At 38.9% G+C, this 26,440-nt stretch overlaps 2 long non-coding RNA genes across 4 annotated transcripts in view; one reads left to right on the forward strand and one right to left on the reverse strand.

The window, feature by feature from the left end:
- LOC138737667 (uncharacterized) overlaps window positions 1-2,338 on the reverse strand; it is a 37,284-nt gene extending 34,946 nt beyond the window's left edge. The window contains exon 1 of the long non-coding RNA XR_011341123.1: window positions 2,275-2,338. This is a non-coding gene — a long non-coding RNA (uncharacterized lncRNA). The remainder of the gene's footprint in view (window positions 1-2,274) is intronic.
- The window catches only part of LOC138737668 (uncharacterized), a 171,523-nt gene that overhangs the window by 48,712 nt on the left and 96,371 nt on the right, over window positions 1-26,440 (forward strand). The gene's annotated exons all lie outside the window — the stretch shown is intronic.

Genomic DNA, 26,440 nt, shown 5'->3' on the forward strand with positions numbered 1-26,440 from the left:
ATGGGCTAGAATATGGTGATGAATTGCCAGGATTAACATATTGAAACTATTTGCACAGGTCTGGCAGCACGGTTAGTGATGCTGTTCCAGCTCCATCGACCTGGGTTCTAATCAGTGCTATCTGTAAGGAGTTTGTTTGCACTCTCCATGTCTGTATGGATTTCCTCTGGGTTCTCTGGTTTCCTTCCACCCTTCAAAACTTATGAGGGTTGTAGGTCAATTGGGTACAATTGGGCAGCCCAGGCTTGTGGGCTGAAAGGGCCTGTTACTGTGCTGTAGGTCTGAATCTAACTTTTAACAATTACATTTTAAGTGTAATCATTAATGTTTACTCCTCTTTTGCAAAGATCCTCTATCAGGACTTAGATCATGAAACTGGTGAATTATCATGATAACCTAACTGTTCACTAATGCAAAAACCAAAAATGCTGAGGACTCTAATGTATCCCCCTGAAGTGGAGATAGAGAAATCAAGAAAAGGAAAGGGATGAGTTGGGTGGACTAAATGAAGCTGAGAGCATGGTGGAAGCTGGCAACAAAGGTGATAAAACCTCTGAGTCATGTCTAACAGAAATAGCACCAATTCAGATATCACTTCATGAGAAAAGGACTGGTTCCACATCATTTATAAATAAAGAAACAATTATAACTTTGTTCCTCATGAGTTATTATTCTTAAAACTTTCAAGTTGGTGAGTAGAAGGTGTTTGGTGTGAAACACATGTAATGAGGCAAAGGGTGGAGGAAAGATTTGGAGAGATATGTGCCAAACACAGGCAAATGAGGATAGCTCGGGCTGTCAACTTGGCAGGCATCAATGAGTTGGGCTCATTCTGTTCAAGTTGATGAATCTTTGTATTGAAAATTTGAGTCAACTTGAACCAGCAAAAAAAATTGGAAATTCTAAAAACATATGATTCCAAAATGTATTATCATATCACCCTAGTCAAGACATTAAAACAATTAAGAATACACAGAAAATGTTTATGTCTTCCCATTGATTTTTCTGATGGGATCAGTAAATTTTCATTATGGTGCTAATGTTCGATGACATTGCAGGTTCCAATATACTCTGCCAAGATATGTAAAAAGTTGGCCATTGACCCTTCAATTTGTAGCACTTTCGTTTGTGGAGATTAATCTGGAACACTATGTCAACACATTTGGAAATATGAATGATTTTTGTGATAATAGAATTTATTAAGTTATGGTGATTATGGTTATTGAAAGGAAAGGGATGTATCAACTTAGCTCATCGAGGTATTGGTATCAAATGTTTTAGGAAAGAAAGAATTTCAAATGAATGAATTAAAATTTAAAAGCCATGGATACAATTTGGGTTTATTACAAACTTGCTCTTGAAAACTGATTTCAGACTCACAGACACAATATTTCATTTGGTAGACTGCTAACTGGTAGCTCTTGCATATATTTTTGTCTTGTCAACAGACAATTTCCAATTACTCTTGAAAGTGTATTTTTATGAAGGAGGTAAGGAGTAAATGACATTTTATGATTGCAGAAATTTTATGCAATCACGTGATGAATGATTTTGAAAGACCCAAGAATCAGGATAGATTATGGGACTGTTAAATGTCCATTATTAATTTAAAACCCATAAAAAATCCTGAATTTCAATTGTTTTAGTCATAACAGTTTTAGACAGTACTGAAACCAAGGTTTTAAATCTTTTAAGGCAAAGAAATTTCTCCCTAAAATACAAGGTATTCCTGTAATAAAAATACTTCCCATTGACCAAAGTATTATCTCCTGCTCAACTGGTGGCAATGAACCCCAAGTCAGTTTGTTGGTCCATGAGTCACTCAAGACTTGAGCATCAGAATTACTGTTGACATGGGAGGTAGTGTGAAATAATATTGCACAGTTGGAGGCGCTACTTCTTTCTGATGAAACCATGCAGGTAAGCATCAAAATGCCTGCTGGCGATATTGAAAATAACAGCACTAGCCTGGTTGCCCAGCCAATTGCAAACTGCCAATGAATGTCTCAGATCATTTTCATAGACCATTACAGCACATTACAGGCCCTTGAGCTCACAATGTTGTGCTGATCTATGTAAACCTACACCACAACAAAATAATCCTTCCCTACCTCACATCCATAATACTCTATTTTTCCATCATGTGCCTATCAAAGAGTCTTTTGAATGTCCCTGTTGTACCAGACTCCAACATCACCCCTAGCATTTTCTTCCAAACACCCAATCATCTAAAAACTTACACTTGATATCTCCCCTAAACTATCGTCCACTCACCTTAAAGACATTTCTTGTGGTATTTGCTATTGTTCCTTTTGGATAAAAGGTGCTGACTGTTCACCGTATTTAAAGGTAAAGGTTCCATTATTGTTATGTAATACTACATTTAGAATGTAACATACATGAAATTCTTTAATTTTGTCTGTAAGGAAGACAGAGAGTTGCCACTTGGTCCAGCACACCTCTAAGCCCCTCATTATCTCATATATTCCTATCCTTTCATCCTTCATTGTTCCAAAGAGAACGTTGTAGCTGTCAACTTTTTTATTCAATGTTCTCTTTTTCTAAGAAATGTTTCTGCCCTGTTTACAATATTTTAATGGGCAATATAAATTAGAGGCACCCCATTGCCTGGATCCATCTTTTTAATACCCTGAGGTCATAGAAGGCAATTAATAAATACAATCTCTCTTTCCTTCCACTGTTGCCTAGTTTTGACTGATCCTCTAGACGAAGGGATTGATCTGGATTTCTGCAAGATTTCTCCTGCCTTTATTGCACTCAGGTTAATGGAAATAAAAATGGTAAAACTGCAAAACAAGCTACTGATTTACTTGCTTCTATTTTATCCAAAGTTTGTTTTCAAAATTAAATAACAAATCAAATTGAACACTTGACTATGTTGTTGTATTAATAGAATATTTGGTGCAGTTTTTATGATAATAGGACTTTGATTTTATGGGGACCTTAGCAAGGTGCACTTCATTCAAATGCATGAATATAACCTAAGCTAATTTTTATAATATAGAGACACTCAGATTGTTTACAAATAAAGGAAATACTAGTTCTCAAAAACGCTCTGAATTGTTTCCATACCAAGATTTCTTATTCGAGAAATGAGTGAAGTAAGTTGCAAAATATTTAGTGACATAATTTCAGATATGTCACTGCACCAGATCATCAAAAGATGCAAATTCTTTTCAGAACTGACTGCTGCCCTGCAGCCGTAAGTAGTGCCAAAGCAATCTGGATGGGAATGGCATGAGTGTCAGCACTGCATCCCCTGTGCACTGATGCTTGGAGCAGCTGAGAAAGATATTTATTGGGCTCAGGAATGTTGTCAAGGTAACCACTTCTTACATTATATTCAATTGTATGATAATACATTTCAATGCAACTTAACAGCTTTATTGTAAGCTTAACACAACATCATAGTTGAGAATTGGTCATATATTTTCCAAAAGAATAAACAGGTACTTTTTTCAAAGAGAACTGGCCAGCAATGCGATAACAACTGACCTGCATTGAGACCCACTAAATGTAGAAAGCAGCAAACAGTAAGTGGTCAGATATCAGCCAGTTCCTCCATGCTGTATGATTTCATACATTGAATTCAGCCATGGATATTCCAGCTCCTCTTGCTTCTGAATCTGTATTTATGAAACAAATAATATATTGTATATTTTATACTCAGAAATTCTGGCACACCCAAATGGGTGTACTGAAATTTCTATAATGTAGTGAATATTTACAAAGCTGAAGCCCTGGACCTCAATCACAGAGTGTAGATGCACAGGATCACATCATCTCGATGGACTGGAATTGGATGGGATTTGATGTTGCTTGTGTCTTTGCCTTGAAATAAATTCAAAAACCTGATCGCTTTTGGAGTAAATGTATTCACCTGCACTGTGTTATATTATTTAAAACTACTCTTGCATTGAATGACCTTGTCTCTCAGTGAATGGAAATAGTTTTCTTCCATAAATATTGTCCCATGATTTAATAGTTTTAAACAAGTATCATCCCATAACCAATGTGGCTCTGATTAAAGAATCTCCACCTTTTCAAGTATCTCTTTCTTTCATTCATTTTAAAATCTTCAGATAACTAAAGGATGAAATATTTTGATGGAAAGAAAAAAAAGACATTCAGGTTTCCCATCCCTGTCAGAATGTTCCAATGTGTCTTGAACTTAAGACAGTACTTTTGAAGGATATTCCTTAAGGCCAAACCTAATGGTATAGAGTGTAATTATTTGATTTGGTAGCAATAGATCTACCAATACAACCAGTGGAAACATGTGAAATGAAATTGCATAGGTTATGAATAATAAGGTTTACCAAACCCATTTTCCTTTCACCCATGCAGAATAGCAAAAGCATCTACTTCCACCTCTCTTTCTGCCAGACTTTGTTCTTATTCTCTTGATGAAATCCTCAATCAAGCTTTTAATATTCTCTTGACTTGAAAAATTCACAGCTGACTGATCTGCATTCTTTAACCTTCAAAAGCTGGAGGCAATTCAAAATTCTGCTTGAAAATCAAAACATCCCCTGATGCTGTAAATCTGAAATGAAAGCAAAAAATGTTGGAAGCACTGAGGTCAGGCAGCATCTGACGAAAGAGAAACTGAATTAATATTGCAGATCAGAGAGCCTTCTCATGTATCCAAAGGAGATGCAACATGTGTCCTTTTGCCTCTTATCTTCTCACCACCCAGGAACCTAAGCAGACGAGTGAAACATGACAGTCTGCAGTCGCTGTGATAGTATTAAAAACACAGAAATACTGGAGGAACTCAACAGGTCTCACAGCGTCCAAAGCCAAACATTTCAATTCTGGGTCAAACCTTTGGCTCAGGCCAAAAATGTTGGTTATATATCTGTACCTCCTATAGACTATGCGAGACCTGCCAAGTTCCTCCAGCATTTCTGTAATTTTACCCAAGCAGTCCAGGTGAATCCACAATTCACTTGTTCTTCCTCAGAACTGTTTTCGGTGGTTACAATAGAAAATGAATAATCAAAACTTGGAGCACCTTCTTTCAGTCCGCAGGTGTGACCCCAGGCTTCCAATTGCATGCCATTTTCACTCTGATTGTTACCATGAAGCCCAATGCAAGCTTGAGAAGCCACACATCATATTTCACATGAACACGTCGACTCCTCCAATTTTAGCTTTGTTTTCCTGTTTGTATTATAACTGGCTATTTCTGTTGGAATTCTTGCATCTGTAAATTTGACTTGGTTTTTCACTCTCCATTCACTCAACTTGACTTGCTGAGTGTCCCTGTGGCCCTGCTGTTAATGGCCTCTTGACCAATTTGACCTTACCTCAAATAACAGAATTTGAGATTTTCTATTTGCCCAAACCACCTTCCTGCCATCCTCTATACAAATTTAAATAATCTTTTCATTAATCTTTCTATCCTAGTTCTGATGAAGGGTCTCTTAGCCAAAGCGTAACTGCTTCTTCATCCACAGATGTTGTTCAGAGTTTTCAGTAGATTCTGCTTTTGCTTCAAAATTCACCTTTGTATGTTTTGACTTGCACCTTCCCCCATTCATTTAGTTCCCTGTCTTTGCACCTTCCCCCATTCATTTAGTTCCCTGTCTTTGCACCTTCCCCCATTCATTTAGTTCCCTATCTTTGCACCTTCCCCCATTCATTTTCTTCCCTGCCTTTACACCTTCCCCCATTAATTTACTTCCCTGTCTTTGCACCATCCCCCATTCATTTACTTCCCTGTCTTTGTGACCCACTTTGCTGACCAATCCTTGGATTTTAAATTTGTCATGCTTGTTTTCAAGTGTTACTCTTCCGATCACCATAACATCCTCCAGGCTCAGAGATCATTCCGCTCCTTGAAATTTGGTCCTTTGCTCATTCCAAAATTTGATCACATACCTTTCTGCTGTCGAGGAGCTCGTTCATGGAATTTCCTACCTTCAGTTCTTCTGCCCTTATTTATTCTTATATAGTTCACCATCATTATTTTCTGAAAGGAGTTTTAACTTGATGACATTGTGGATAACTGGTCACTACATCATGTTATCATCCTTCACCCTTGACATGTTACTGCAATGGATCAGAGAAGTGATGGGAATGCTTAAATAGTTGTGAAATCCAACAATTTGCGACGGAGAGTCATGGGCACTCTTTTATCTTTCTGGAAAAGTTTTCGAGCATTTTTGGAGAATATGTAGTTTTTCTTGCTTGAAAATCATGCTCTGACATGGGTCTCTAGGAAAGAAAAAAGCAGGGGGCAGAAAGCAAATTACATTTTTCATTCTGCTTATCTCTGCTGAAGCCAGAACATTCATATCTGATACTGCAAGCAGAAATTGAACCATTCTAGCATGGGCTCTATCAAATCCACTCACCGGCCCAAATAACATGAATAATGGTGATTCTCATAATCAAGATGAAGAATCGACACAGAATGCTCCAGAATCCACAAGGAAGCTGGTATATGTAGTCACAATAGAGAATGCTGAATCTGAGTGGAACTTTCATAGTTGAAAGCCACTGGCTGTGAAATAATTATCTAAATGCTCCTGCAGTGAATAGACAAACTTTAACAAGCCATCAGAACCATTCATTGGCATTGCAAAATCTCTCTCAGCATGGTTAGTGTAGTGGTTAATGTAACTCTGTTACAATGGCAGCAACTTGGGTTCAAATCTGTTGCTGTCTGTAAGGAATATGTACATTGTTTGCATGGGTTTCCTCCAGGAGCTCCAGTTTCCTCCCACCATTCAAAAAGTATTGCAATTGTAGGTTTATTGGATATTTGGGTTGCATGGGCTCATAGGCTGGAAGGGTTGTTCATTTAAAATTAAAAAAAAATACAAATATTAAAAGAGATGATTTCTGTAATACATGAAGCATTCCTGACATTCCTGATAGAGGGACAGCTCTGACAGCTTGGATTCAGATGCACAACATGATTTACATCAAACTGGGAGAGAGGATTCAATGGAATATCTCAGGTAAGATCATCAATGGAGTTAGAGAATGGAAGATCAAATATAGATGAGAAATATCTACTTCATTAATGCTGAAGGAAAAGTTGAACTCGATCTAGTGGTCACTGTAAACTGTAGATTCAACCCAATGACTCAATGAGCAAAGTCAATAACATTCTGAACAAATCATTGCTGTAAGTAAGTACAAGTTCTGATCATATTGTCCATTATTCAAATCCAATGAAAATTCTAGTTGGCAAAAAGCAGAGGAAACTTCAAGACTCAGATTGAAAGAAGAGTCTTAAATAATTAAAGTTATTTAAAAAATTCTGTGAAGACTTCTTATTTCCATTTTGACATGAAATGTCAGAACTAATCTTGTAGATGTTAAAAAGGTAAAAACTGTCAGTCAAAAATATTATTTCAAATTCAATTGGAGATAAAGACATTAATGTAAGTTAACTCTGGGACTGATTCCACAATGCATGGTCAAGGCATAAATCCTCAGATTAGTTAATGAATAATTTGATGGAAGAATTAATCAATGTGCTTCTCAGTGGAGAAATGAAGACCAACTAAAATGGACAAGCTCATCTGTAAAAGTCAGGTAATCTTATAATTTTCTTCAATTATCTCATAGCACAGAAACCTCCCACTCCCTCCTCCCTTAGTTCATACCTTCATCTATAGAGGAACTGTCATGTCCTCGCTCCAATGCATGTGTTTCATTAAGCCCATGCTCAGGTGTCCAGACAAGCCTTCACAAGCCCGCCAATCAAGAACAAGGGCAACTTCATGTTCAGGTGGTTAAGAAGGTATATGGTATGCTGGCCTTCATAAATCATAGTATAGAGTATAGGATCTGGGAGGTGATGCTGCAGCTGTTTAAGGCATTGGTGAGGCCAGGGTTTGGAGTACTGTGCTCAGTTCTGGTCTCCAAATTATAGAAAGGATATAGATAAGGTGGAGAGGGTGCAGAGAAGGTTTACAAGGATGTTGCCTGGCTTACAGCATCTGGACTACAGGGAGAGATTAAGGAGACTGGGACTTTATTCATTGGAACATAGACGACTGAGAGGGGACTTGATAAAGGTATTTAAAATTATGAAAGGAATAGATAGACTAGACATAGACAGACCCTTTCCCCTGCGGGCAGGGAAGGTTGGAACAAGAGGTCATGGGTTAAGGGTAAGGGGGCAAAACTTAAGGAGAAATATTAGAGGTTGCTTTTTCACTCAGCGAGTGGTGGTGGAATGGAATGAATTTCCGAATGAGATACTTGCGTCAGGGTCCCTTCTGTCATTTAAGAGAAGATTGGATGTGTACATGGAGGTGAGGAGGTCAGAGGGTAATTGGCGGTGAGCGGGAGGTTTGAGCTAGTGGAGTTGTTCTAGTGAATAATTTATTCATGGCTGACATGGCCTGTTCCCACTCCATAAATGGTTATATAGGTGTAAGATGCAGCCAATGGTTGACACAGGTTTTGATTAGTTTGTTTGGTCTGAAAAGGAGGCTGGCATAGTAAATGAAAGTCACAATGTGTCTTGCTCAGTTTAACATCATTTGCTCTTTGTTCTATCGCAGGGTTCACAGTCAATAGCTGGGCATCATAGGGAAATAGTTATGAGATCATTACTGTTGTTCCTTTCTGTAACCTTTCCTCAAATTAATAATGAAGATAGTGATCTTAGGGGACAAAATCTTATTCAGTAATTCAGGGCTGGATTGCAGGTCCAGAGAACTAATCATGCCCAAACGTGTCAGCTGCAATAAATATTTCTGCAAAAGTCTATTTTCATTGAACATTCCCTCTCTTTCAATAGTGTTTGGAACTGAACGTAACATTGACACATTCTCTGCAAGGATTTTCATGGCAGAAAAACATTACAATTTCCTGAAATACTTATTTTTGTACAACTGATTTCATCTGTACCAATGAGAGGAGAAATAAACAAAATTATCCTTTCATGCTATCTTCCTTATTTAAGGAAATATTTCAATATTTATAATATAAAACTTGAGAACTGTAACAATGAAATTAGTAGCATTGTTCCTTTTTTAAATTGAAGAAGAACACAAAAGCAGCAACTGCTGGAATCATGAGTAGATAGAAAACTGCTGGAGGAACTCAACAGATTAGACAACATTCACAGGTAGAAATGGTCAGACAATGTTTCAGGTCAGAACCCTTTATCAAGATGTAGAATAAGAGAAATTAATATTTAAAGGGAGAAAGAATCTGGGCAAGGAGTCCAGAGGTGATAGTGCATAGGACAGAAGCTGTGGGAAGGCAGATGGAGGGGTATGAACCTGTGGCGCACACAATAATCATGACTACATGATGGAGTGATTAAACGACTTAAATTACCAAAAACCTGAGCATTACTGATACACTACCAGGTTCCAGGTACAGGGGCAAGAGAGGGCAAGTCCAGGAAAGCCATCCTTTATTGGGAAATCTAGGGAGGAGCCAAGGAAGGGTTAGGGATGGTTAGGGAAGGTCAGGTAGTTTTAGTCTGGCCAGTCCATACATCTATACAAATGCCTTTCACCACAGAACCATTGAGAAATGGGATGGAGAAAGAAAAGTTAGAAAGAGTGTGGTGGTACACCACCGGCCTATTGCAGGGGGAAACCTCTGTACCTGCAGGTGTGTAAGGGGATAGGACAACACCTGGCAGGGTGTTAATCAGTCAATCAGTCGGCCTGAATGGATCAAGCCCTCACTCAGAGTTGCTGCAGCCACAGTCAGCCTGGCTCTGTGGAAGTCTTTGTGGATTACAGTCTTTATCTTTGAGTGTGTCTGTTTCAGAGACAGTGAAAGAAGCAAAGAGAGAAAGTACAATAATATGAGTGGGGAAAGAAGAGATAGAAACAGTGGAATCAGATTGGGTTACTTAAAAGTAGAAAAACATTCAGGTTTAAACCTGTCCAGGAGAAATAAGTTTACATTTAGCTCACCCTGACAGCAAAGAGTCATATTTTGAACAAGTTTTAAACAAATCAGATGGAAAATTGGGAGGAAAACAATTAATGAAGAATTTTATAATGTTTTAAACACTCTTTAAGAGCCTAAGGCACAAAAGTACCAAAAGTGCAGAATACTGAGGTTTAACCATTGTGTGGCTTAGCTGCACAATTCTAGCTGTAAACAGAGAGGATCTCTGGATCATCCTGAGTCATTTTATGGATGCCCAAGGAAATTCGTAAAGATGATTCAGCTGCTCCACAATGGAATGATAAGACAGGTCCTTTGCAGTGGTGATACATCAGCTGCATTTCTAATGGGATGAAGCAGGGCTGTGTAGTACCCCCAGTCTTGTTCAATCTTTTCTTCATTTGCACCTGTCATATGGTGCCCAAGGTCTGGAGGAGGGAGTGTACATCAGGAACTGATGGGACTGCTCCCTCTTTGACCCACTCTGCTTGAACACATGGACAAAGTGCTTCTACTACACAGACATTCAAGAAACCCTTTTTGCTGCTGACTGTGTGCTCTTAGCACACAAAGACAGTGATCTACAGTTAATGGTGAACAAATTCTCAGATGCTGCTACGCTCTTTGGCCTGACTATCACTTGAACAAGACTAAAGTATTCCATCAGTCTGTGCCAAACACCAAGACCATAGAACTAAAAACCAATGTTGTTGACACCCAGCTGACAAATATAACTTGGGGATCATCATCTAAAATAATGGGTCTTTGGATAAAGAAATTGACTCCAGGATCAGCAAGACTAGCCAAGCTCTGGGGAGGCTGCATACCAGAGTTCTCAATCAACACAATGTCTGCATCTCCACAAAGTTGAAAGTCTATGGAGGAATGGTTAGCCCTTCTGTCCTCTATTGACAGGAGACCTGGACTCTGTACCGATGTTACATCAAATAACTAGAGAAATTTCATGTGTGTGCCCTCCATTCTATCCATGGCATTCATTGACAAGACCATGTCTCCATCCTGAAGGTCTTGGATCATGCAAATTCCACCACCATTGAGTCCCTGCTCATCAGAACCAAGATGCAGTGGGTGGGACACATCATCAGAATAGACGACCATTGTATGCTTTGCCAGCTGTTCTCTGATGAACTGGACACCAGAAGGAGACCCCAAGTTTGTCCACACAAATGCTGTGAAGGAAGCCACACACTACCGTGACATCCAGCCAAGAGAACTAAAAGCTTTGGTTACTGACAGAACTTGCTGGTTATGAAGCCTACACCAGTTTTGAAAGCAGGTGGAGCCAAAAACTCATGGAAAACTGTGAATGGCATCACAAATCAGCAGCCATTTATTCTAATAACAGACTTCCTGGGCCCCATTTGTGCTGGACACTTCACTTCCAGACTTTGTGTCCACATATAAACTGCACAAGAATATGTCTACTTCAAATCGAAGGACTACCAATATTAATAAATAGGAGAGGCTATTCTCAGCACGGGCCATACGGTCCCCTGTGAGCCACAGCACAATTAAGGGGACCTCAGAGTTTTATCACAAAATAATTTGTACATTTTTTAGGTAGTCAGTAGGGGAAAAGTATGGAAGAAACCAACTGAACTTGACTGCTTCACAGGGAAAAGGTCACATAAACATTGAACGGAGACCCAAGGAAGCCACTAGCTATAAAAAGATTGAGAATAGCTGGTGTCTGGTTTGAGACAGCAGTGTTGAATGGTTTGTGGAATCAGTAGATTTTTTTGCATTTCTATTTCAGCTTATAGACGTAGACTGCTATTATATATAAAAAAAAACATTTTTAATTGTCTTTGACGGCAAGTTATCTTATCTTACCAGCCAGAACTAGGTACTTCTGGCTATTATAGACAGAGCAATTGTAAGAAACCTTCGTATTTGGTAAATTTGTAACCATTATGCTTGCAAAGTGCTCTCTAAGTGGTGCACTTACTGAAATCCATTAAAAATAATGTTAAATAATTCAATGCCATTTCTAAGCTTTGGCTAAATTTCTATTCCTTGCCCAAATGCATTATTAGAATGCTACTTGCTGTTATATTTGCTTCTTAAAAGCCCAGAAAATCAAGCTAAAAAGCAAATCATTCATTTGGCACAAATAACCATGACATTAAAATCATTTTATTCCCTACTGTGTGCAATTCTGGTCGCCGGATTTCAGGAAGGATGTGGAGGCTTTGGAAAGGGTGCAAAAGAGGTTCACCAGGATATTGCTTGGATTAGAAACTGTTAGCTACAAAGAGTAAATGGACAAATCTGGATTTTTTTTTTCCTGGAGAATCTGAGGCTAAGGAGTGACCTGATAGAAGTATATAAAGTTATAAAACTTTACAGAGAGATTATTTTCCCCAGGTTGGAAATTAAGAAAAAAAAACATTGGAGGGTATAGGTTTAAGGTGACAGGGAAGTTTAAAGGAAATGAGCAAGGTAATGTTTTTACATGGAGAGAGATGGGTGTCAGGTAAGCACTGCTAGGGGTGTTAGTGAATGGAGTGATGACAGCAATGTTTAAGACGCATTTAGACGGCATATGAGTAGACAGGGATTGAAGGAATAAAGACATTTGCAAGCAGGTGGGTTTAGATAAAATTAGCATCATGTTCAGCACAGTTATTATGAGCCAAAGAGCCTATTCCATGCTCCAATAACCCCTTTCCATTCCTTTTGCAGTCAACTTTTCTTGCAAATCCAATGAGTCAATCGTAACCTGCAAAGGAATTTAAACTGGTGGCTGCCAGCCACATTCAGACTTTTACTTGCCTGATCTTAGAGTTGACCAGACATTCCTTGCTCCATTTATGATAAATTTAAAAGGAGGATAGGTAGTAAGTTGTGTTGTATTGTGAGAGTTTCTGCCCTTTAGAAACAAAGCATGCAATGACCCATCTCCATTGATATTAAATTTAAATTTCGATTCACGAGTAAATGCCATCCAATTTACGCCAATTAACCTACACCCACAGTGTAGATTTTGAACAGTGGGAGGAAACCAGAGTTCTCTAAGGTTGAACAACAAACTCTGGAAGCTTTAAATTGTTATTGATAAATGTATGATGAAAAAAGATTTAATTAAAAAGTTTGTTTTAAGACATTGGTACACCACGCACACAGGCACAATTCCAAGTTATGTCCATTCTGAGATTCTTTGGTCCCCATTATGGTTGTAAGTGGGAACTACCTGTATTATATAGCACCTTTAAGTGGCTTTACATTCTCTTAAACAGAAAAATTGCCAATATTTATTATGTGTAGAACTGACCTCTAGGGCAAAGTCGAGCAAATTGTATTAGTTATGGCATATACGGGAAGTGCTATGGAACTGAAACAGGAAGGAAATTTGCCAAAATGAAAAACGGGCAAAAAGGACCAAACTAAAAAGCTTGTCGTACACCTAAATATGCCAGAAGAACTTAAGATCGGTTCATTTCTCACATCTTGGCAAGTCATTTAAAAGAACCATTGATTCAATTCCTCTGTAAAATTGACTTATTGAGCTAAATGACATCTCCTTGCATTGCATCAATTTTCTGAAACTGGAGCCAGGAGTAGAAAGGTTTCTCAAGACTTTACAGCTTGTCTGATGATAATGCATGGTCCTTTCCCTCTTCCCAAACTTGTTGCCAAAATGTGTGTCTGAGAAGAATGACACAACTATATCAAAATGTAGCCTGAGGACTCCACATCTTCATCTCAAAGACAAAAAACCCTCCCATCTCATGCCTTTTCTGGTGAAAACAAAGAGAGTGAATGCTTGTTGAATACTTGATAGAATGCCACCACTCTTCACTTCTCCCTCCAAACTTATAGGTCTTTCCACTGATAAGTATAATAACAGTCCATTACTTAGTAAGTAAAGATAGGAGGATCAGTGGCCAGCAAAGCTCTTGTGACTGTATTGTGACCCTGATGTGAACTAACTTTGCCATTAAAGCACAGTAAGTGATAAGCCAGAGGTAGTTTTCATCTTTTTAAAAAATGCATTCTGGTTTCTTTCAGAACCACTCATTGGCTTGATATTGTCATTTCTTTTAACACTACCTGTAACACCATAACTGTGTACAGTGGTCGTAGATCTCCAGATATGGTTCAACCTAAAAGGGGAGGCAGGCCTCTTTAGCCCGGTTAAGCAACTTGCATAGGAGAAGGACACTCCGATATAAAACCTACGGCCCAAGGACCTCGCTGCCACGTCCCAGCTTGCTTGGCCATGGCACACGAACCATGGGTGTAAAGGGTGGGGCCAGTACTGCGCACACTGCACTCCACCTCAAAGCTCCTTTGCGCAGGCCCGAGGACATGTCCACGTCCTCCCCCTCAAAAGATGCACACAAACTCAAGCTAGCATGCTGGAACATCAGAACCATGCTAGACAAGGCTGAACGTCGGTCTGCCCTCATCGCACATGAACTCCTCAGACTTGACATCGACATAGCCGCTCTCAGTGAAGTCTGCCTTGCAGATGTAGGCAGTTTCCAAGAACGTGGCGCGGGCTACACTCTCTTCTGGTCTGGCAAGCCTCAGGCTGAATGACACCTATCTGGTGTTGGCTTCATGGTCAAGAAATCCATTGCCTCCAAACTTGAAAACCTCCTGACAGGCCACTCTGGCCGGATCATGTACATGCGACTCCCCCTTCAAAACAAGCGACGCATCACTCTCATCAGTGTCTATGCTCCAACTCTTCAGGCGGAACCAGCAGAAAAGGACCAAGTTCTACACTGATCTGCGCACCCTCATCCAACTCACCCCTACAGCCAACAAGGTTGTCATCCTTGGCATCTTCAACGCTCGCGTCAGCAAAGACTCAGAAACCTGGCCAGGAATCCTTGGCAAGCATGGCGTTGGCAAGTGCAATGACAACTGGCGCATCCTGTTGGAGCTCTGCGCAGAACAGCGGCTTGTCATTACAAACACCCTTTTTCAGCAGAGGGACAGCCTGAAGACTACCTGGATGCATCCCCGATCCAAACACTGGCACCTCCTGGACTACGTTCTGGTGCGAGGAAGAGACAAACGAGATGTGCTCCATACCAGGGTTATGCCCAGTGCGGAATGCCACACTGACCACCGGCTTGTTCGCTGTAAGCTCAACCTTCACTTCAAGCCAAAGTTCAAGAACAGTGGAGCCCCCAGAAAGAGGTTCAATTTTGGAAACTTGCAGTCAGACGAAGTGAGAGGAAACTTCCAGGCAAACCTCCAAGCAAAGCTGGAGGATGCAAACTGCCTCACGGACACGTCTCCTGAAACCCTCTGGGATCAGCTGAAAATGCCCATACTGCAATCCACTGAAGAGGTACTGGGCTTCTCCTCCAGGAAAAACAAGAACTGGTTTGACGAAAACAACCAGGAAATCCAGGAGCTGCTGGCAAAGAAGCAATCTGCCCACCAGGCTCACCTTGCAAAGCCTTCTTGGCCAGAGAAACAAACGAGCCTTCTGCCTCACATGCAGCCATCTTCAGCGCAAACTCCGGGAGATTAAAAATGAGTGGTAGACTAGCCTCGCCAAATGAACCCAGCTTAGCGCCGACATTGGTGACTTCAGGGTTTTTTATGAGACATTAAAGGCTGTGTACGGCCCCTCACCCCAAGTCCAAAGCCCTCTGCGCAGCTCAGACAGTGAAGTCCTCCTCAGCGACAAGATCTCCATCCTCAATCGATGGTTAGAACACTTCCAATCTCTTTGCAGTGCCAACAACTCAGTCCAAGAATCCGCCCTGCTCCAGCTCCCTTAACAGCCCTTGAGTCTAGAGCTGGATGAGGTGTTACCCGGGAAGAGACATATAAGGCAATTGAACAACTGAAAAGTGGCAAAGCAGCAGGTATGGATGGAATCCCCCCAGAGGTCTGGAAGGCTGGTGGAAAAACTCTGCATACCAAGCTGCATGAGTTATTCATGCTCTGCTGGGACCAAGGAAAGCTGCCTCAGGACCTTCGTGATGCCATCATCATCACCCTGTACAAAAACAAAGGCGAGAAATCAGACTGCTCAAACTACAGGGGAATCACGCTGCTCTCCATTGCAGGCAAAATCTTCACTAGGATTCTCCTTAATAGACTAATACCTAGGGTCGCCGAAAATGTCCTCCCAGAATCACAGTGTGGCTTTCACACAAACAGAGGAACTACTGACATGGTCTTTGCCCTCAGACACCTCCAAGAAAAGTGCAGAGAACAAAACAAAGGACTCTACATCACCTTTGTTGACCTCACCAAAGCCTTCAACACCATGAGCAGGAAAGGGCTTTGGCAAATACTAGAGCACCTCGGATGCCCCCCCAAGTTCCTCAACATGGTTATCCAACTGCATGAAAACCAACAAGGTCGAGTTAGATACAGCAATGAGTTCTCCGAATCCTTCTCCATTGACAACGGCGTGAAGCAAGGCTGCGTCCTCGCACCAACCCTCTTTACTATCTTCTTCAGCATGATGCTGAAACAAGCCATGAAAGACCTCAACAATGAAGACACTGTTTACATCCGGTACCGCACGGATGGCAGTCTCTTCAATCTGAGGCGCCTGCAAGCTCACACCAAGACACAAGAGCATCTTGTCTATGAACTACTCTTTGCAGCTTGAAGGTTAGTATTGAGGTGCTGTCTGCCATTCCTTGTAGGCCTGCAACAATCACAAATCTCACCCATGTTAAAGCAATGTTAGATTTTCCAAGAATCCATGAAGTTACCATAGTTATTAAAGGTATAAATCCATGTAAACTAAGTTGATCTTCCATAGTCTGTTCAATGTACCTAGAGCTCCATTGGAAAATATTTGATATGGCTTCAGGGCTGTTGGCTTTTTTTAAGATATTAACATCATTTATTCTGGTTTAAATGTAACGTTAATAAATGCATGTTCCGTTCTTTACTTCTTATATTATTTAGAAGAAAGATCTCTGGATTTTTTGGTATGTTATTTTTTGTGATTTTGTTTAGTACCTGATTTAGATCTTACCAAAATTTTTCCACTTTCTCACATGCCCAAATTGCATGTACTGTTGTTCCCATTTCCTTCTTACAGCAAAAACACCTATCTGATACTGTTGGGTCCCATTTATTTAACTTTTGGGGCATGGTGTATAGCCTTTGTAACCAATTATATTGTATCATGCATAACCTGGTGTTTATTGTATTTCTCATCATTCAGGAGCATAGCTTTTCCCATGTTTCATTTTTTATCTTTATGTTTAGATCTTGTTCCCACTTTTGTTTGGGTTTACAGCTTGTTTCCTCATTCTCTTTCTCTTGCAGCTTCATGTACATGTTTGTTATAAATCTTTTAATTATCATTGTGTCTGTAATCACATATTCAAATCTGATTCCTTCTGGTAACCTCAGCCTGCTTCCCAATTTGTCTTTCAAGTAGGTTTTCAGTTGGTGGCATGCAAACATTGTACTCAGTTTACCTATCTCGGCTGCACCATTTCATCGGATGCAAGGATCGACAACGAGATAGACAACAGACTCGCCAAGGCAAATAGCGCCTTTGGAAGACTACACAAAAGACTCTGGAAGAACATCCAACTAAAAAACCTCACAAAGATTAGCATATACAGAGCCATTGTCATACCCACACTCCTGTTTGGCTCCGAATCATGGGTCCTCTACCGGCATCACCTATGGCTCCTAGAATGCTTCCACCAGCGTTGTCTCCGCTCTATCCTCAACATTCATTGGAGTGACTTCATCATCAACATCGAAGTACTCGAGATGGCAGAGGCCAACAGCATCGAATCCACGCTGCTGAAGATCAAACTGCGTTGGGTAGGTCACATCTCCAGAATGGAGGACCATCGCCTTCCCAAGATCGTGTTATATGGCGAGCTCTCCACTGGCCACCGTGACAGAGGTGCACCAAAGAAGAGGTACAAGGACTGCCTAAAGAAATCTCTTGGTGCCTGCCACATTGACCACCGCCAGTGGGCTGATCTCGCCTCAAACCGTGCATCTTGGCGCCTCACAGTTCGGCGGGCAGCAACCTCCTTCGAAGAAGACTGCAGAGCCCACCTCACTGACAAAAGACAAAGAAGGAAAAACCCAACACCCAACCCCAACCAACCAATTTTCCTTTGCAACCGCTGCAACCATGTCTGCCTGTCCCGCATCGGACTTGTCAGCCACAAACGAGCTTACAGCTGACGTGGACATTACCCCTCCATAAATCTTCATCCACGAAGCCAAGCCAAAGAAAGAAACTGCGAGTTATACCATATTTGTACTTCATTTGTTCAAAAGATAATAATTTATTTCCCGAAAAACAATTTTCTATTCTTTTGATCCCTTTTCTCTCCTATTCTCTATTGTGAAAGAGATAAGTTGATTTTGCATCAATATTAATATTAACTTGGACTCGATTTGGATGAAGCACAAAAGATTTATTATGATAGCCTTAGCTGTAGCAAAAAAATGTATAATGTCAACCTGGAAATCAGAAGATAGCCTGAGAATACAGCAATGGTACATAAAAATGAATGAATGTATTCCATTGGAAAAAAAAAATAGCATATAATTTAAGAAATAACATCACAGTATTTGAACAAATTTGGGAACCGTACATGAAACACAACAGAGAGGGCCTACCATGGACCTCCACCCCCTAAAATGACAGAATGAGAAGAAGACAAAATGAATTGACCCAGTGTGTAATAGTAGATGACACAATTTTCTTGTTTATTTTCATTGTGTGATGACATTGTTTAATGGGTTTAATGTATCATATATGTTGAACGTCTAGTGGGTGGGGAGGGGGTGGGAAGGAGGGAGGGAAGGGAGGTAGAGAAAGAGGAGAAAATGACACTGTGTATATTCAAGAGGGAAATGTTTACGTGTATTTTGGTCAATATGGTTCATAGTGTGAAAAATAAAAAAAAATAAATGCATGTTCCTTTGACAGAAATTATTCCCAACAACACATTCAGTTTTAAGATTAAATAAATAACATATTATTAATGATTATAATCTTAATATACCGGTCACAATTTTTCCAAATTGTGTTGATGTAAATTTCTAAGCATTTGCTAATGAGTAACTCAAGTATGACATGAAATATACATGATTTTACAAAGACATTAAGTCACAGATGACTTTACTAACACAACTCTCTCCTTTTGCAATATGAAATGATATGTCATTTTTATTTTGTTGTGTAATCAGATAATAATAAATTGACTTGTTTAACATCATGAACTAAGCTCACATTGAAATGTATAAGAACAAATGTTGCTTTTATGAGTCTTTTTAGCCTTTAAATAACATTTTTTTTGTATTTTTGAGATACAGCATTCAAACAGGCCCTTCTGGCCTGCTGTAGAGTATTAGCTATAGAATATCTAGTTATGGGAATTACGATGAAGAAACGATCTCACAGACTTTGCCAGTAAGGTGGAAGAGAGAGTAACCAGGGACATTCCAGACAGGAATCAATTCTCACTTCTTCTACTGAGCCATATCCTAATGCCTGCCTGATCTCTAACACAATCGTGCTAACTGATGACTACCTGTTAGACGCGATCTAACATCTGCAATATGTGTCCAGCACCACTCAGTCCCTGAATGGCATTGTTTCTGCTTGTGTTGGGCACCATTGTCAACTTCAAGAATGTAAGATTACTATAAAACTAACCATTTATATGTGTAAATTGGAAACCAGAAATCAGGCAACCAGAGAATAGATACTGATGTGTACTGTGAACAACCTTCCAGACCTTCTGTTGATTTCTGTATACCAGAAGGATTTTCTTAATTATAACTGGTACATGAGATTAAATGACCAACAGCAAATCATTTCCCTATCTTCAGGAAGAGGATATGCAAAATGTAAAACATAAGTGGTAGCAATTCCTTCAAAAAAATGTTATCCAATTTGCATGCAGGAAAATCCCTTAAATATTGTACCCGGTGACTGTGTTCTTTGAATGAGACCAAACAGTCTTAGTGAGGTGACCTAGTCGACCCAACACTAACGACTGCTCATTCCCGCTAGCGTTATTCGAATAAAGTCTGTTTGAATTGTACTGTGTGGCTTGGTTGTACTTTCTGTATATTGACAGGATCTCAGGTTTAACACTGCACCTCCAAATAACCCATGTGACCAATTAATCTGCTAACCCATATGTCTTTGTAACGTGAGAGGAACTGGAGCACCTAGAGGAAACTCACATGGACATAGAGTACAAACTAGTAGCAGATTGAAACCCGAGTCTCTGGTGCTGTAATAGCATGGGAACGACAGCAGTCCATTTACAAACAACAATCTCCTCCAAGAATATGAAAGACCAAATAGTCTGTTCTAGGAATGTCAAAAATGAATATGTGTTGGTTAGGACACCAGTAATAATTCTCTTCTACGAAAGAGTGCCATGAGATCTCTGCCAGTATACTAGACTTTGGTTTATCATATCGTCTGAAAGGCTAGCGATTTTGACAGTACAGTTCTTCCTTACAACTTCACTGGAGTGACAGCGAAGATCTCTCATTGTGTGACCGGAATTTGAAATTTCCTGATACAGGAGGAGAAATGACATCATCGTGATTTTTTTTCATTCAAATATATTTCTTTGAGTAGCTCATTGAAGTTTTTCAAGTGCTCAAACATTTTTTTTTCTTGAAGCGGGCCTAAGTAATAAGAATAGTGCAGGAGAAATAAAATATGTACAAACATATTTCCCTTTATATAAAATCATATTCACATGCTTTCAATAAATACCTACAACTGCTGTCACTTTGCAGGTGGTTGGTTTAATAAGTAAAAGACAGCAGGTGCATATTGTTTTCTCTTTCCCTTGACCTTGACTAGAAATTAGGCAAAGTCTTAATTCTCATTTTGCTGTATTTTCACTGTAAAGAAGTTGGATCAAATGAAATTATAAAATTTATAGGCTTTGTCTTAATTCAGGCTGAAAACACACTGATTGAAAATTCTTCATTGTTTTGTTTCTTATGCATTCTGTATACTGCTAAATCAAGCCATGCATTCTAGAATATCTCAAGCTTGATATTTAATGTGAGCTGAGTTAGTTGATTTCTGCTGGATAGCATTTTTGGTGGTGTATAATAATTGGTGTCAGTTTCTCCGAGCGAGGCAGTTTGAATTGCCAATCTTCATTGCAATATTCTGGCACTTTCAGACGGTTCCATTAGGTGAGGACAGGCTCAAGCTCAGCTGTTAAAATCCTAAGATGAAGTGGCCTGCTGACACATGAACAGAGGAATCAATGTGAAGCTGCTGCCCATTTATTCTATCCTAGGTAACATTTTAAAGAAAGAAAGGAAAGAGACTGAACCCAACCTGACATGGATATTTTGAAAAAAAGCCGCCTGAGAGAGACAGTGAGATGAGCTGGATAGTATACTTATTTTCACTTAATTTGCCAGTCTGAGCTGTGATATTGGTGGAGAAGAGTATTTACATTTTACTATGTAAAAAATACAGATGCTAGTTGATATTTCCAATAAGCTGTTTAAACATAAAAAAAAGGACAGGGACAGTAAGTGGTACATGGAATGCATTGTGGAAATGAGCTTGATTATGTTGACTTCAAAATTCAAGGTTCAATTTATTGTCAAAACACCCGAAATCTGTTCCTTTGGTCTGCAAAGGCAAACAAAGAGCCACCAACTAATTCAGCACCATTAGTGAAACAAGAAAGAGAAGCATAAGAGAGGGTCCCTACAGAAACCTCCAGTGGCCTCCTCCTCTGACATCGTCACTTCCAGCATACCTGTTGTTCAACAGTCAACCTGAGGTTCAGTTATCCAACACACATCTCCACAAGTTATGGTTTCCAAATCCCCGAAGCATTGCAAGCCATCAGCACCTGAGTCCTTTTAGGAAGCCTGCTTGCATTTGCACTTCCTTGAATCCTGGATCATATTTGTTGATCCAGAAGCTAGTCGCTGACAGCCAGCTACCTGGCATGGGGCCTTTGGCCACTGAGCCTGCGCTGGAGCCTGCCATAGCAGCCAACTGAAATATTACTGATCTTATGGAAGATGGAATACCACTGGTTATTCAAAGATTCAGCATGATTTTGTGTTTAGTCTGACAAATTTTTAAGAAAAATGTAATTAAGTTAGTCCATTTCTGAATCCATTATCTTGAACTATTCTGTTTCTAATGGGATGAGAAAAGAAATCCCCTACTGATGTTGGTGCTTTTGTAATTGTTTTTTTTTTTAATTTTTATTTTTCACACTATGAACCTTACTGTCCAAACTACATACAGACATTTTTCTCTTGAATATATACAGTGTCATTTTCTCCCCTTTATCCCCCCTCCCTTCCCTCCCTCCCTCACCATCCCTTCCCATTTATTCAAAGTTCAATCTATATTAAACCCGTTAAACAACGTCGTCACTTAATAAAAATAATCGATTTTTTTTGTCTTTTACTTTTATATACTGAGTCAGTTTATTTCGTTGTCTTCTCCTTCTGTCATTTTAGGTGGTGGAGGTCTGTGGTAGGATTTCTCTATTGTATTCCATGTACAGTTCCCATATTTGTTTGAATATTGTGATGTTATTTCTTAAATTATATGTTATTTTTTTCCAATGGAATACATTTATTTATTTCTATGTACCATTGTTGTATTCTCAAGTTGTCTTCTAATTTCGAGGTTGACATAATACATTTTTTTGCTACAGCTAGGGGTATCATAATAAATCTTTTTTTGTGGTCCATCCAAATCGAGTCCAAATTCTTTATTTCTTATATTACTTAGAAGGAAGATCTCTGTTTTTTTTGGTATATTGCTTTTTGTGATTTTATTTAATATCTGGTTTAGATATTCCCAATTTTTTTTCACTTTCTCACATGCCCAAATTGCATGTATTGTTGTTCCCGTTTTCTTCTTACAGCGAAAACATCTGTCTGATACTATTGGGTCCCATTTATTTAACTTTTGTGGTGTGATGTATAGCCTGTGTAACCAGTTATATTGTATCATGCATAACTTTGTGTTTATTGTATTTCTCATAGTTCCGGAGCAAGGCTTTTCCCATGTTTCATTCTTTATCTTTATGTTTAGGTTTACAGTTTGTTTCCTCATTCTCCTTTTCTTGCAGTTTGATGTACATGTTTGTTATACATTTTTTATTTATCATTGTGTCTGTAATCACATGTTCAAAATTGCTTCCTTCTGGTAACCTCAGACTGTTTCCCAATTTGCCCTTCAAGTAGGTTTTCAGTTGGTGGTATGCAAACATTGTATCGTGAGTTATATTATAATTGTCCTTCATTTGTTCAAAAGATAATAATTTATTTCCCAAAAAACAATTTTCTTTTCTTTTGATCCCTTTTCTCTCCCATTCTCTGAAGGAAAGGTTATTTATTGTGAAAGGGATTAGTTGATTTTGTGTCAATATTAATTTTGGTAGTTGATCATTTATTTTATTCCTTTCTACGTGAATCTTCTTCCAAATGTTAATACTGGTGCAATACTGGTGAATTCCTATGTTGCACCAATTTTTTCATTCCACATATAGTGTATATGTTCAGGTATCTTCTCCCCTATTTTATCTAGCTCTAATCTGGTCCAATCTGGTTTTTCCCTTGTTTGATAAAAATCTGATAGGTATCTTAATTGTGCTGCTCTATAATAATTCTTGAAGTTTGGTAGTTGTATGCCTCCTTGTTTGTACCATTCTGTTAATTTATCTAGTGCTATCCTTGGTTTCCCCCCTTTCCATAAGAATTTCCTTATTATTTTCTTTAGCTCCTTGAAGAATTTCTCTGTTAGGTGAATTGGTAATGATTGAAATAGATATTGTTCATTTTAATACAGTTTATCCTTCCTATCAGTGTTAGTGCTAAGTCTTTCCAGTGCTCTAAGTCGTCTTGTAATTTTTTCATTAATGGCTGATAATTTAGTTTGTATAGATGGCCGAGATTATTATTTAGTTGTATACCTAGGTATCGAATTGCTTGTGTTTGCCATCAAAATGGTGATTCTTTCTTAAACTTCGTGAAATCCACATTATTCATTGGCATTGCTTCACTTTTATTTGTGTTGATCTTGTACCCTGATACTTCTCCATATTCCTTCAATTTCTTATGTAATTCTTTTATTGAGATTTTTGTTTCTGTTAAGTATATTATAACGTCATCTGCAAATAGACTGATTTTATATCTTTTCTCTTTTATTTTTATCCCTCTTATTTTATTTTCTGTTCTTATCAGTTCTGCTAATGGTTCTATAACTAATGCGAACAGTGAGGGAGATAGTGGACATCCCTGCCTTGTTGATCTGCTTAATTTAAATTGGTTTGATATATATCCATTTACTGTCACTTTCACCAATGGTCCCTTATATAATGCTTTAATCCAATTAATATATTTCTCTGGTAGGTTGAATTTTTGTAGTACTTTGAATAAATAATTCCATTCTACTCTGTCAAAGACTTTGTCTGCATCTAAAGCAACCGCTACTGTTGGAGTTTTGTTTCCTTGTAATGCATGGATTAAGTTAATGAATTTACAGATATTGTCTGTTGTTCATCTTTTTTTAATAAATCCAGTTTGATCTAATTTTACTATTTTTGGTACACAGTCAGCCAATCTGTTTGCTAGTGTAGCTATTATCTTATAATCTGTGTTAAGTAGAGATATTGGTCTATACGATGCTGGTTTTAGTGGATCTTTCCCCATCTTTGGTATTACTGTAATTATTGCTGTTTTGCATGAATCTGGTATGTTTTGTGTTTTTTCAATCTGGTTCATTACTTCCAAGAGAGGAGGAATTAATAAGTCTTTAAATGTTTTATAGAATTCTATTGGGAATCCATCCTCTCCCGGTGTTTTATTGTTTGGTAGTTTTTTTAATATCTCCTATATTTCTTCTATTTCAAATGGTTTTATTAATTTATTTTGCTCCTCTGTTTGCAATTTTGGTAGTTCAATTTTAGTTAGAAATTCATCTATTTTGTCTTCTTTCACTTCGTTTTCAGTTTGATATAGTTGTTCGTAGAATTCCCTGAAGTTTTTGTTGATCTCCGTTGGGTTATATGTAATTTGTTTGTCCTTTTTCCTTGATGCCAATACCGTTCTTTTAGTTTGTTCTGACTTAAGCTGCCATGCTTGTATTTTGTGCGTTTTTTCTCCTAGCTCATAGTACTTCTGTTTTGTCTTCATTATGTTCTTCTCCACCTTATATATTTGTAGTGTTTCATATTTTATTTTTTTGTCTGTCAATTCTCTTCTTTTAGTTGTATCTTCATTTATTGCTAACTCTTTTTCTGTATTTGTTATTTCCCTTTCCAACTGTTCTATTTCTCAATTGTAGTCCTTCTTTATCTTAGTTACATAACTTACTCTCTGTCCTCTGATGAGTCCTTTCATTGCGTCCCACAGTATAAACTTATCTTTCACTGATTCCGTATTTATTTCAAAGTGCTTTGTAATTGTTGATGAAATGGTTATTACGGTGAGCTGTACCCAGATAAATAAGTGTCACAGTTGTTTTGAATTGTTTAAGAATTGTATCTTCCTGTACTTGACAAGAACAAGTTACTTGAGAATGAATGTAGCGAAAGCATTTCCTCATGTGGAACAGCCTTGATAGAAGCCATCAAACGTATGAATTAGTAGGTGTAGCCCTTGTGCCAGCCCTGATCTGATTGTTACCTCAACACGTTCCTGATAAATCCAGTATTCTTTCACCGTTTATCAAGTGTAATGGTACTGATTTACCACAGCTTACAGACAAAAGAATACACTCACTAGTTTCTTTCATCACACCATGAAGTTGCCTTTTTATTATTATTCACGAGACACAACATTGCATTCTTCAGTTCCCCAAACACCACCCAGCCAATGACCTTCTCATTGGCTCACTGACACCCTCACTCTGCACCTCCTAAATCTGAGATTCATCACCCTCATACTGATGCTTAATACGCCCGTGCATTGCATCGCATCGCTAACATCATCAGTGTCTTCCGGCACCACACCCCATGAAGGTTACTACGTGATGGCGACAGCACTTCTTCCCGCCCCCCCTCCCCCCTAGCCTGGAGGCAGGGAGTTGACTGATTGGAACTGTCCTGCTACATAATGGTCCAGAGGGCTGACAGTTCGGACCAACCTCATATGATACTGTAAACAGGCAATGCATGGTCCTACTGAAAGGGTGCCACTAATCCTCTGAATCTGACTCCAACGTAGAACATGGAGTGTCGATATACGCCGGCTTCAACCTGTCAGTAGAACTGTGTCAGCTTTTCCATTCCTGTTGATCACAAAATCTTCAGGTGGCATCGTAAGACCTGGAAAATATCATCATAAATGGGTTGAAGTGTACTTGAACAGCATCATACCAGCAGAGTACAGCATTGTAAATCATTCAGCACATATACTGCAGGTGACACCTGCCACCTAGGAGTAGGGTGGAGTAACCTCATTTTTTTTTCCCGAAGATGATCAAGATAGCTAGCTGGATAATAGATCGTTATGCTTGGACTTGGATTCACAAACTTGCCTGGCAAGTTTAATGTAGTGTCGTATACTA

This window comes from Narcine bancroftii, chromosome 6 (assembly GCF_036971445.1).
Source record: "Narcine bancroftii isolate sNarBan1 chromosome 6, sNarBan1.hap1, whole genome shotgun sequence".
Classification (NCBI taxonomy): domain Eukaryota; kingdom Metazoa; phylum Chordata; class Chondrichthyes; order Torpediniformes; family Narcinidae; genus Narcine; species Narcine bancroftii.